Below are 13966 nucleotides of genomic sequence, written 5' to 3'. Positions count from 1 at the left end.
CCCAATCTATCCAGGACCCGGCGCCACCGGACATCTCACCTATAGGGACGGCGAGGCTCGGCGAGGGAATGCCCCGGCTGCCTCGGTCGCCAGCGCGGTTACGGGTGTGCTTCCCCGCCCCCCACCCCGCCCCAGACTGCGATGCGCTTTATGAGGTCCCTTCAAATCCTAGTCCTAACATTTGTCTCCGGAGCCACGCCACGCGGACCGGCGAGAAGCGAGGTCCAACTCCTTGGCTCCTAAGTATGCTGTGCGCAGGGCGCGGCTGACTCCCAGCTCTCGCGGGCTGAGGACATCCCAGTCACCGTCTCCGGGTCTCCCCAGCCTGAGCAAACATTGGCTCTATAGAGGGCAACCCGGCAGCCCTCGCCCTGGGCTTCAGGGTCTCCCTGCTCTACCCTCTCGGGGCATCAGAGACCGACCGGCTCGGAGGCAACCTGAGCGGAACCTGCCTTCCCCGAATCGCTGCCAGCGCCCGGATCTAGGAGGGCGCCCGCGTGCCCGCCGTTTACCTTCCAGACCCTGGCCTTGGGGCTGTGTCTCTCGGCCTAGGAAGGCCTGGGCGCGCGGCGGGGCCGCAGCCGAAGCATTTTTCAGCGCTGGCCTTGTCGCCTATCCCTAGACAAGTGTTTTGTGAGTGTGGGCGCACCGAGGTTCTACACGTCCCCTCTACCGGAACCAGTACTCGCTGCCCTCCTGCCGTCGTCCCCTATGGAGGGGTGTGTGACTGTGTGTGTATGTGTGTGTGCGTGTGCACGCGTGTGTGTATACGCGCGCGCGCGGAACGAGTCCGCTCTCAGCGCGCCCTGTTGCCGAGGACTCGGCTGCCCCTGCGGGCTCCCGGACCCGCGCCCACTCGGAGGAACTTAGGGGCGTGCATGGCTGCAGCCGGGCAGCAGCCCTAGGTGCACAGAGCCTCTGGCTCTGCAAACCTCCCTGGAGCCGGCGCTCTAACACCCCAGGACAGCGCCGCGGAGCGCAGGGCTTCTCTGCATCCCGGGCAGCCTCGTCCGGCGCCAGCAGAGCCGCCCGGAGACCCCAGCCTGGGGACTCCTGGAGCGCGCTGGGGGAGGCGGCGCGGAGTGAGCGGCCCGGAAGGCGGGTAGGAGAAATGCGGGGACCTCCTCTCTCCCGATTTTCTCCCCACCACCACCACTCCATGTCACTCTCCAAAATCAAACCCCCTTCCCTGCCTCCCCAGCCCACCCCTCTGCCCTACTTCGGAACCAGGAAGGCCGAGATCCGCTCCAGAGCAGAAAGTGAGGGGAAAGAGGGTTGTTCAGATGCGAGAGCCATTAAAAGGCCGCCAAACTTACCTGCAATTTCTCAGATTCTCCGGTCCTGTGTAGACTACATGCCCAGAGGAGCAGACCTCGTAGGGACGAGATGGTTTTAAAAGTAAAAATGTTCAGAAATTATTTTCTCACAAGCTGTGGAAGACAAAAAAGAGGAGTGCGAAACAGAGGGAAAGCTCTTCGGTTCAGGGGCCCGGCGATCCCGGCAGTTGCGACGCCAAGCCGGCCCTGCACGCCCTTTTCGGCCGTGGAGATACTGCCCCTGTCAGTGTCTGCTCCGGGCTACTTCAGTGTTTGTTCAATGTACGATTAAAAAAAAAAAAAAAAAAAAAAAAAAGAAAGAAAAGTTAGGGGGGGGTGGAGGAGGGAGGAGGGAGAAAGGCGGAGGCTTGGGGGAGGAAAGCAGGAAGGAAGTTGTGAGCCTGTCTGGGGTTGAACTCAGCGGAACAAGTTTTTCTTTTCTTCTTTTTTTTTTTTTTTTTCTATTGCTTGGCAAGACGAGGGAGGGAAACACTTAAAAAAAAAGTTTCCATTGTTAGCTAACAAAAAAAAAAAAAAAAGGCCTTTTAACTTCTGCGGTTTAAAGATACACAATTCATTTTCCACCCCTCAATCGAGGCTTGCTGATGTGTCTAGCTTTATGAAACTAGTTTTGAAAAATGTTTTTAATAAAGTTTTGAGTGTATGTCTTAAACAAAGCAAATCATGGGGACCTTTTTAGCATTTAAAAAAGGCTACAATCCTATATAAACGGTTTGTTCTCGTACACAATTCTGCAAATTCAAAGAAGGTACATTGAGGTCACCTTCATGCAGAGTTGCAGATTTTAAGTGCATCACAGTAGTATTTTGGAAGACTGGTTGGTCTATGAGCTGGGGATAGTTTTGCAGTGCAATTGGTAGATGCATAAATACACCTTTACATATCACATTTATTTATAAATGCACACAGCACATGTGACATTCGCATATTTTTGCACTTAATTCTCAGAATTATTTTAAGAAAAAGCATAGTCCTGGAACTAAGAAGGCTTGGCTAATGTCTGAAACCCCTCTTGCTCCTGTAGACCCTTGTAGACTGTCTCCTGTAGACTGGATCATTTTCAAGAACCTTTTTACAGCAAAAAAGGGAGAAAGAACATGAGCAAACATTACTGGGCAGGGGATCCTACCCCTTTTAAGCCCTGGCACTGCCAGTGTGTTTTACATAATTCTCTAAATCTTAAACTACAGCATTTAGTGAAAAGAGGGAAAACACAGCTGCACAGCTCAGGAGACTAAAACATCCAAAGCCTGAATTGGTCCTTATATCATGATTAGCTGAAATTCAGATGGAAATTTTGGTTTTGCTTGTAGCACACAGATCTCTTGCTTGTTTATGTAACAATACTGTTAAGTGAGCAAAGTAACCTGCTGCTCAATCAGGAAAAAGCTGATGCTAAATCTGAAATCAAGAGATCTTCTAGCCAAGAATTCCTGAGAATCACACACTGTTGAAAACTTTCTAGTTTTTAAAAATTAGAAATGGAAGAATTGAACCTAATTCCCCTCCTACCTTCAATGGGACTTTTTTAAAAAAGCCCAATCCCAGCACTTTGGGAGGCTGAGGCAGGCGGATCACAAGGTCAGGAGTTCGAGACCAGCCTAACTAACATGGTGAAACCCTGTCTTCATTAAAAATACAAAAATTAGTCGGGCATGGTGGTGCACTCCTGTAATCCCAGCTACTTGGGCAACTGAGGCAGGAGAATCGCTTGAACCTGGGAGGCGGAGGTTGCAGTGAGCCAAGATCGTACCACTGCACTCCAGCCTAAGCGACAGAGCGAGACTCCATCTCAAAAAAAAAAAAAAAAAAGAGCCCAGAGTTATTCAGGGCTCTGAGCAGTTATTCAGGATCTGAGCAGTTCCTAAGAAAGAGAAGCCAGCCCTCTCCTTGACCCTAATTTAGTTCCCTAGGGGCAAAAGAAACGAGTTGCTAGTTTTCAGGAGACCCAATCATTGGAGTTTATGTCTGAGGGGCCTTTGTTCTAGTAGAGGCCAATACCTATGTCAGGTATCATGGTGAAAGCAACTGAGGGACCTAGCAATGCATGCATTAAGCACAGACACTTAGCTTCCCAATCCCTGGGAAACCTCACTGTCACCTCACAGCCTGATATCATCAGGCTTCCGTAGCTGAGAAACTCAGACTTCTTGAATGTGCAGTCCACCTGAAGAATTATTGGTCAGAAGGCAGTCAGCAGCTGTCAGGTGTGATGTGCAGAAGGAATTTCTGCCTTGGGCTTGAGGTGGGGCTAGCTGATGATTCTACCAGTCTAAAATTCTAGCTGTGCCACCAAGAGCAGCAGGGGTTGGGGAAAAGACAGAATAAAATGCATGTCTGGAAGCTAGCATAGTGGGCTTGCATCCTGAGACAGAATCTAGTTGCCTTCCATGATTGTGAATGAACATGAGAAGAATATTTTACATAGCACTTATTTGAGAGACACTGTTCTAGACACATTATAAATATTTATACATTTTTATCCTGATAAAAACCCTATGAGGCAGGCATCATTATTATCCTTATTCTACAGATGAAAAAATGAAAGCGCAAATAAGTGAGTCGTTTGTCCCCAAATCCCATTGCTGGTAAGTGGCAAAACCAGGATTTGAACCTGTGTAATCTGGGTCTAGAATCCATGCTTGTCACTAATTCTCCACATTGTATAGTTATTATCTATAACCATAGGGAAGGTGTGCCTAACTTTTCAGTTGTTCTCTACAGGTGTAGGGAAGGTTTGCCTAACTATTCAGAGTACCCATTTGCTTGCTTTTGAAATTGAAGTTAAAAAAATCAAAGCCATGAAACTAGGAATACAAGGAAACTTCCTCAACTTGATAAACAGCATCTACGAAAAACCTAAAGTTAATATCATACTTAATGATGAAGTACTAAACACTTACCACTAAACTGAGGAACAATGGCCAGGCGAGGTGGCTCATGCTTGTAATTCCAGCACTTTGGGAGACTGAGGCGGGTGGATCACTTGAGATCAGGAGTTCAGGACCAGCCTGGCCAACATGGTGAAACCCTGTCTCTACTGAAAATACAACAACTAGCCAGGCGTGGTGGCACGCACCTGTAGTCCCAGCTACTCAGGAGGCTGTGGCAGGAGAATCACTTGAACCCGGGAGGCAGAGGTTTCAGTGAGCCAAGATAGCACCACTGCACTCCAACCTAGGCAACAGAGTGAGACTTCATCTAAAAAATAATAATAAAATAAAACAAAATTAGGAATAAGGTTAGCATGTCTGCTCTCACCATTGTACTTGAAGTCCCAGACAGTGCAATCAGACAAGGAAAAGGAATAAAAAGGCATCAAACTGGAAAGGAAGAAGTAAAACTATTTATTTATATTATGTAATTGTCTATGTGGAAAATCCTGGGTCTATAAAAAAGCTATTAGAACTAATACGTGAGTTTAGTAAATGTATTAGTTTGCCAGGCTGCCATAATAAAGTACCTCACACTGGTTGGCTTACAACAGAAATTCTGTTTACAACAGAAATTTATCTTCTCACACTTCTGGTGATTAAGAATAGTAGTAGTCTGTAGATCAAGGTGTTGCAGGGCCAGTGTCTTCTGAGGCCTCTCTCCTTGACTTGTAGATAAGTCGTCTTTTTTTTTTTTGAGACAGAGTCTCACTCTGTCGCCCAGGCTGGAGTGCAGTGGCGCAATCTCAGTTCACTGCAACCTCTGCCTCCCAGGGTCAAGCAATTTTCCTGCCTCAGCCTTCCAAATAGCTGGGACTGCAGGCACCTGCCACCACGCCCAGCTAATTTTTGTATTTTTAGTAGAGACGGGGTTTCACCATATTGGCCAGGCTGGTTTCAAACTCCTGACCTTGTGATCCACCTGCCTGGGCCTCCCAAAGTGCTGGGATTACAGGTGTGAGCCACCACACCTGGCCAATAAATCTTCTCTCTATATGTTTATATGGTCTTCTCTCTGTATAGGTTTTTGTCCTAATCTCCTCTTCCTGTAAGTACACCAGTCATATTGGATTATGGCCCATCCTAATGACCTCATTTAACCTTAATTACCTTTTTAAAGACCCTACCTCCAAACAGTCATATTCTGAGGCATCATGGATTAGGACTTCAATATATAAATATGGAGGGAAACACAATTCAGCCCGTAATAGCAAAGTTGCAGAATACAAGATTAATATACCAAAATCAGTTGTATTTCTACATACTACCAAGAAATAATCAGAAATTTAAAAAAATTAAATAATAATAATACCTTTACAATAACATCAAAAACTATGAAACACTTAGAGATAAACATGACAAAACATTTGAAGATCCATAACGAGAAAATTATAAATCACTACTGAAAAAAAAGACCTAAGTAAATGAAGAGATATACCATGTTCATGAATTGGAGGACTCAATATTGTTATGATGTCAATTCTTCCTCAGATTTATCTGTAGATTCAATGCAATCACAATCAGTATTTCAGCAAGTTTTTGTTTTTGTTTATTTTATTTTGTTTTTATTTTCTTAACTTCATAGGGAAATGCAAAAGATCTAGAACGACCAAAACAACTTTGAAAAATAATGTAGTGGAAGGACTAACACTATCTCATGTCAAGACTTATTATAAAGTTACAGTGATCAAGATAGTGTGGCATTAGCATAAAGTTCAAAAAATAGATCAATAGGACAAAATAGTCCAGAAATAGACCCACATATATATGGAAAGTTGATTTTTGACACAAGTGCAGAAAAAGTAGAGAAGTCTTTTAACAAACAGTGCCATAACAATTCAGCATCCATATCTAAAAAGAGGAAATTCAATGAATATCTTATATAATATTGTACAAAAATTACTCAAAATGGTTCACAGATCCTAATTATAAAGCCTAAAACCAAGAAACTTTTATAAGAAACATAAGAGAAAATATCTGGGAACTTGGCTTCCCGTTTCTTAGATGTGTTACCAAAATTATTTGGACTACATCAAAATTTAAAACTTCTCTTCAAGGCCAGGCACAGTGGTGCACACCTGTAATCCCAGCATTTTTGGGAGGCTGAGGTGGGTAGATCACTTGAGCTCAGGAGTTTGAGACCAGCCTAGGCAACATGGTAAAACCCCATCTCTACAACAAAATAAAAACAAAAATTAGGCCAGGCATGGTGGCTGATGCCAGTAATCCCAGCACTTTAGGAGGCAATGTGGCTCATAACTGTAATCCCAGTACTTCGGGAGGCCAAGGCAGGCAGATCATTGGAGGTCAGGAGTTTGAGACCAGCCTGGCCAACATGGTGAAACTCCGTCTCCACTAAAAATACAAAAATTAGCCAGGCATGGTGGTGCATGCCTGTAGTCCCAGCTACTCAGGAGGCTGAGGCAGGAGAATCATTTGAACCTGGGAGGCAGAGGCTGCAGTGAGCCGAAATCACACCACTGTACTCCAGCCTGGGTGACAGAGCAAGACTCTGTCTCAAAAAAAATACAAAAATTAGCTGGCATGGTGGCACGTGCCTGTATTCCCAGCTACTCAGGAGGGTGAGGTGGGAGGATCAATTGAGCCTGGGAGGCCACGACTGCAGTGAGCCATGATCATGCCACTGCACTCCAGTCTAGGTGACAGAGTGAGACCTTGTGTCCACAAAAAAAACAAAAACAAAACACCCCACTTTTCTTCAAAAAATACTGAAAAGACAATGCATAGACTGGGAGAAAATACATGCAAAGCATACTGTTCATAGCAGCTTTATTAGAATTAGTCACAAATTGTAAAAAATTCAGAAGTCCATCAAGAGGTGAATGGATAAACAAATTGTGGTATACAATGGAATATTCATTAATAGAGAAGAAATGGACATTGATGTACATACAACATGGATGAATCTCAAAAGAATTATGTTGCATGAGAAAAATCAAACAAAAGAGTATCTACTGTATGATTCTAAATATGGAAAATTCTAGAAAACACAAACTCATCTATAGTAACAGAAAGTAGACTGGGTGGCTGCCTGAACATGGAGGCTGTGGAGAGCGGCAAGAAGTAGGAAAGATGAAGGGACATGTGGGACATTGTGAAAGTAATGGGTACTTTTACTGTCTTAATTGTAGTATGATTTTATGAGTGTATACATAAATGAAAACATATAACACTGTAAAACATTAAATATGTGCAGTTTGTTGTATATCACTTATAACGTAATAAAGATTTTTTTTTTTTTTTTTTTTTTTTTTTTTTTGAGACGGAGTCTTGCTCTTGTAGCCCAGGCTGGAATGCAATGGTGTGATCTCAACTCACTGCAGCCACCCCCTCCCGGGTTCAAGTGATTCTCTTGCCTCAGCCTCCCGAGTAGCTGGGATTACAGACAACCGTCATCATGCCTGGCTAATTTTTGTATTTTTAGTAGAGACGGGGTTTCACCATGTTGGCCAGGCTGGCCTTGAACTCCTGACCTCAGGTGATCCACCCGCCTCAGCCTCCCAAAGTGCTGGGATTACAGATATGAGCCACTGTGCTCAGCCAATAAAGATATTTTTAAAAACATAGCTGTGGATGGCTGTAGCCTTTGATGAGGATATTATGGGCCCCATTCCTAGTGTCAAGCACAGTGCTTGACATATAATATCTCTTCTGGGTTAAACGTTCTGGGTAAATTGTTCATTTGTTCATTCACATGTTTCATGGAATAACTCTGTGTTCCCTTTTTTCAAATACAACTTTGTTAAATTATCACAATTGTTCCAGCTGTCCCATCTGTCCTGCAGTGTCATCCTCTTAGGAATCCTCCTCTGATGGCCCAGCCCGCAATGACCTCCTCTTCCTCGCACATGGAGACTCTGCATCAGCACCCTTCACTCAGCATCCCTCCTTCTGCCTCGCACCGTTAGTAAGCTTTTCATGCTGTCTCTCGTAAGGTCCTTGAAGGCAGAGAGCAGCTATGACTTTTCTATGAACAACCCACCTCCCCTAGCCACTTAATACCTTGTCTTACATATATTTATTCATGATTAATTCCTTAGTCATTAAAAATACTATTTTTTAAAAGACAGGCTTATTTATTTAAACATATACATACACAAACACAGTCTTGCTGCCCTCTGCCACTAGTCATGAGGCACATGGTCTGGAAGAGCAAAATGAAAACAGCAAATGTTATGATTCTAGGTTGATATGGAAAAGAGAAAGTCCATTTTTACATTTTCCCTATACACCTAAGCTTTAGCCCTAGTTTCGTGGCTTCCTGGGTATACTTCACTATTATAACAGCTTATTCTTGATGTCTTCATTCATTCATCAAACGCTTACTAAACCCTTCCCTCCCTTCAGGCTTTGTTACAATGTGCTACCTTTTCTCTCCTCCTCTTTGAGGACTTATTCCCGTTTGCATCTGCTATGTCTGGTGTAGCGAAGGTATTTCATCATATTTATTGAATGGTCATTGTCCCCAACTCAGGCAAGAGCAACAGAAGTATTTTCTGCCTCTCCTCAATCCAGAGGCTGCGTTGTGGTGGTACTGGAAAGAGAATACCAAGCTGATTAGGATGATTTCTGCAGCAAAGTGTAAGATACTTACAGGTATATTCCATTTACATGTGGACACTGAAACAATTATCTAGTTTCAAACTGACTTTTCCAGCCATCTAAACAACAGATTGGGTTGGCTCTGTTGTAAACCTATTAAGAAATTATGCACAGAGACTCAAAATCCATACAATAGCCATGATCTGAGCCAGTGGTATAAGTACATGTATTCACTTAGCATCAAAAATGTATATATATATTTTTTCATTGTCTGTAATGACAACTGTGAACTGATAAGAGATGGACTGAAAAAATGTGATCCTGCTTTTCGTACCTAAATGTGACTTAGCTAACTTAAACACTCATGTTGAAATGTGGTGTCAAGCCCAGGTGCAGTGGATTAGCACTTTAGGAGGCCAAAGTAGGAGGTTTGCTTGAGGCCAGGAGTTCAAGACCAGCCTAGGCAACATAGCGAGACCCTGTCCCTACAAAAATTTAAAAATTAGCCAGGCATGATGGCATGCACCTGTAGTCCCAGCTACTTGGGAGGCTGAGGCAAGAGGATCGCTTGAGCCCAGGTGTTGAGGATGCAAAAAGCCACGATTGTGCCACTGCACTCTAGCCCGGGTGATAGAGTGAGACCCCATCTCAAAAGAAAAGAAAAGAAAACATGTGGTGTCAAGACTTTGTTTTAATTGAAACCAAGTAATTTGCTATCAGTTTAAGTTGCTGACTCTCTATGGCTTTACACTAAACCTCTTCTCCAGGGATCCCCTCCTATACACTGAAAAGGCTGCCTCTGCTTTAAATCCTAAAAAGTGAAGGGTGGGCTGGGCACGGTGGCTTGCACCTGTAATCTCAGCATTTTGGGAGGCTGAGGAGGGCGGATCACCTGAGGTCATGAGTTAGAGACCAGCCTGACTAACATGGTGAAACCCCGTCTCTACTAACAATACAAAAATTAGCCGGGTATAGTGGCGGGTGCCTGTAATCCCAGCTACTCCAGAGGCTGAGGCAGGAGAATCGCTTGAATCCAGGAGGCAGAGGTTGCAGTGAGCTGAGATTATATGCCATTGCACTCCAGCCTGGGCAACAGAGCAAGACTCTGTCTCAACAACAACAACAACAACAAAAGAGTGAAAGGTGAGGAGCGGCCTTAGCACCTTTCTCTGGATAACTGGATTTGTGTGACATCTGTGGACCCTTAGGACAAAAATAATTGGTGAGAAAGCATTGGAAACGTGCAAGTTACAGGACATTCACAAAATGTTTTCTCTGAGGTTTTGATACAGTGGGTCTTGTGTTTGAATAGCCTCCATTAGGAAGTTTAGGAGAGCCAGAGAAGGACTTTGGTCAACCTTAATCCATCATCTAAGATTTTAGGAATGAAAAGAAAGTGTTAAGTTTACTTGCTTGGTATGTAAGAACAGAGTCTCAGAAAAGGTCACCATATAATGTTCTAACACAAAATAGACAGCTGTCTTTGGTAGAAAAGGGAAGTTTCTCTTGCCTCCCATTTCTCCTTTCCCTTACAACAAAGGGACAGCACCAGCAACAAGAGATTATATCTATAATGCTTGCAAACCACACTCAGTCCATGCTTCAGGTGTCTACAGAGCTTCTGCTGGTACCCACTAACACAGCCTACCTCGCTGTCGTTTAACCCATGAGCATCTCATTTCAGCTTTGGGTATCATTAATGCCATTCATTTACTCTTAAACTATGACTGGGTTTTCTAGGCAGGGGGAGAGGGAAGAGAAGGATATGAAGAGGAGTTGTACTCATCTTTAAAGAACTCACAGACTAGAAGGGGAACCAAGTGGTAAAATAGTTATAATTATTTTTATTTTTATGTGATAAATGGTATAATAGCACTCAAATTACCAAGAGAAAACAGTGGTAGCGCTGACCTTGGACTAGGGGAGGAGATGGGAAGGCTTCAAGAAAGGGTGATCTTTTGGTGGACTGTAAAGGCTGAGTAGGAGTTCACCAGGAAAAGAAGAGTCTTCTAGGCAGAGGCACAGCACACACAAGTCCCTTGACCCATGGAAGAGCAGGTTTGAGGAGTGTTGAATCCATGTGGGCAGAGTATATGGTAGTGGTGGGTGGGGGGGCAATGGAGGGGGAGAAGAGCCTGGAATAACAGTTTGGAGACATGTGGTGAAGTTCCTTAATTACTAAGCTAATGAGCTTGGATTTTCATTAAAAATGATAGGCAACCACTGAGGAGTTTTAGGCAGAGAGTGACACAAATTAGCATTTTAAAAAGATATCTCTGAGGCAGTACGGAGAATATATTGGAAGGGAAATAGAGACCAGGTTCAGTAGGGGCACAAACCTTACAGAGTTCCCGGATACCGGGCCCTCAGAGATGAGTAAAACATGCAACACAGCCCTACCTTTCAGGAGCTCGCAACTGCATAAGGGAGCATATTAATTACCTGTTGCTATCCCAGATTACCAGAAATTTAGCAGCTTGAAATAACATGTATTTATAATCTCACAGTTTCTGTAATACACAGTGTGGTTTAGTTCAGTCCACGGCTTCAGACTACACTTAAGGTGTTGGCCAGGACTGGGCTTCATCTGATCCTCAACTGGGAAAGGATCTGCTTCCAAGCTCACAGTGTTGTTGGTGAGATTCAGCAACTTGCTGGCTTTGGCCAGAAGCTTCTCTCACTTCTTTGCCATGTGAACCTCCTCAACGTGGCTACTTGCTTCATCAAAGCACGAAAGCTTAGAAGGCAACAAAGAGCGTCTGCTTACAAGACGGAAGTTGCAATCTTATGTAACATAATCACCTCCATTGCTTAGAAGATTATAATCCTATCACCTCTACTGCTTAGAAGCAAATCGCCAAGCCCACTCACACACAGGGCCATGAAATGCCTGCAGGCAGAAATACTTGAACCCATCTTAAAGTCTGTCTCTAAGGACAGAGGCTGATCTTGAACTATCTCAGAAAATAAGGGAAAAATAAAGTAGCTGTGTTCTCCAGGGGCTATACAATCAAAGAGAGGTTGTCTGGACTGATCTGGTGATTAAGGGAATACTTCCTCAAGGGGTTCAATTAGATTACTGTGGTCCTGGACTAAGATGTTGAAGACCTGAAATTTCCCTATTCGTCAGTTAATTCTTTTTTTTTTTTTTTTTTTTTTTTTTTTGAGACGGAGTCTTGCTCTGTTGCCAGGCTGGAGTGCCGTGGTGCAATTTTGGCTCACTGCAACCTCCACCTCCCGGGTTCAAGCGATTCCCCTGCCTCAGGCTCCCTGGTAGCTGGGACTACAGGTGCGTGCCACCACACCCGGCTAATTCTTTGTATTTTTAGTAGAGATGGGGTTTCACCATGTTGGCCAGGATGATCTCGATCTACTGACCTTGTCACCTGCCCTCCTCAGCCTCCCAAAGTGCTGGGATAATAGGCGTGAGCCACTGCACCTAGCCTCATCAGTTAATTCTTATTATCCATTGGGCTCTTTGGTTAAAAAGTCCATGGTGGACAAAGGTTTATTTATTTAGTTTTTTGTTTTTGTTTTTGTTTTTTGTTTTTGAGACAGAGTCTCACTGCCATGCCCAGGCTGGAGTGCAGTGGTGCAATCTCAGCTTACTGCAACTTCCGCCTCCCGGGTTCAAGCAATTCTCCTGCCTCAGCTTCCCAAGTAGCTGGGATTACAGGCACCTGCCACCACGCTCGGCTAATTTTTGGTTTTTTTTTTTTTTTTTTTTTTTTTTTTTTGAGATGGAGTCTCGCTCTGTCACCCAGGCTGGAGTGCAGTGGCGCAATCTCGGCTCACTGCAAGCTCCGCCTCCCGGGTTCACGCCATTCTCCTGCCTCAGCCTCCCGAGTAGCTGGGACTACAGGTGCCCGCCACCGCAGCCGGCTAATTTTTTGTATTTTTAGTAGAGGCGGGGTTTCACCACATTGGCCAGGCCGGTCTTGAACTCCCGACCTCAGGTGATCCACCCACCTCAGTCTCCCAAAGTGCTGAGATCACAGGCGTGAGCGACTGAGCCTGGCCTGGACATGAGTTTCAATCCCGGCTCGGCCACTTACAGCTGTGTGAAATTGAGAGTTAGGTGGCCTCTCTTCACATCACTTTCCTAATCTGCAAGATGGGGATACTGCTGCTTACCCCATAGGGATCTTAAAAGATTAAATGACGTGGTGTATATGAAAGACCCTAGCATGGGCCCTGCCACATTGCAACTTAGCCAGTAACTTAGGCCATATCCTAAGCAAGGCTGGATTGAAGTCACAGGCAAAACCAGCTGTGAAAGAGCCTGGTTCTCAGGCTTCTCCTTGGAGGGCAGCCAAGACTGTCACAGACACATCCCACATCAAGGCCCCCTCAGTGGTAAAAGCAAGAGGACCTTGCATCTCCATGCTATGGACACTCCTTTTTTTTGGTGACCACCTGATAAACACTTGCTGACCCTCCAGGACTGGGGTTCCAGGGCTACATCACCCATCTCTAGCAGCTCTCTAAGGCCCTGAAATGAGAGTGTTTCCTCCCCTTCGAGGTGTCCTCCATCATCCATCCAATGGTTTAGCACTTGATTACTCTAAAAAAAAAAAAAAAAGGATCTTGCTCTGTGGCCCAGTCTGGAGTGCAGTAGTGTGATCATGCCTCACTATAGACTGGAACTCCTGGGCTCCAGTGAATCTGCCACCTCAGCCTCCTGAGTAGCTAGGGCCACAGGCATGCACCACCATGTCCAGATAATTTTTTCACTTTTTTGTAGAGATGGGGTCTCCCTATGTTGCCCAGGCTGGTCTCAAACTTCTGGACTCAAGTGATGCTCCCACTTCAGCCTCCCAAAATGCTGGTATTACAGGCATGAGCCACTGTGCCCAGCCTAGACTGCTTTTAAAGGTATTTATCATGTGCTCATCTCTGTGCTAAACTAAAACACCTGATTGGGATGGAAGGCTGGGGTAAACAGAAGCAGGGGTGAGGGGAGGAGCTCATCTTGGGCTGAGGCTTTGGTTTTCTGTCTTAGAGGCCATGTGCTCCCTGCTAAGGCAGAGCTGAGAAGCTGGGAATAGGCTGGGATGCTCTTACTTCACTTGGTCTCCTGAGTACAGTCTCCGTGCTTGTTGTTACATAATTTATATTAAAATTCCTGGAAAC

General features: G+C 44.9%; 1 protein-coding gene across 1 annotated transcript in view; it reads right to left on the bottom strand.

Annotated features, from left to right (window-relative positions):
* Positions 1 to 1625, bottom strand: part of ITPKB (inositol-trisphosphate 3-kinase B) — a 108296-nt gene extending 106671 nt beyond the window's left edge. The window contains exon 1 of the mRNA XM_007988258.3: positions 1317 to 1625. The gene's annotated coding sequence lies outside the window, so the exon portion shown is untranslated. The remainder of the gene's footprint in view (positions 1 to 1316) is intronic.
* Between the last annotated feature and the right edge of the window lie 12341 nt (positions 1626 to 13966).

The sequence above is a fragment of the Chlorocebus sabaeus genome, chromosome 25 (genome assembly GCF_047675955.1).
Source record: "Chlorocebus sabaeus isolate Y175 chromosome 25, mChlSab1.0.hap1, whole genome shotgun sequence".
In the NCBI taxonomy this organism is placed as follows: Eukaryota; Metazoa; Chordata; class Mammalia; order Primates; family Cercopithecidae; genus Chlorocebus; species Chlorocebus sabaeus.
Note: the sequence above shows the minus strand (reverse complement) of the source record. Positions and strands in the feature narration are given on the sequence as shown.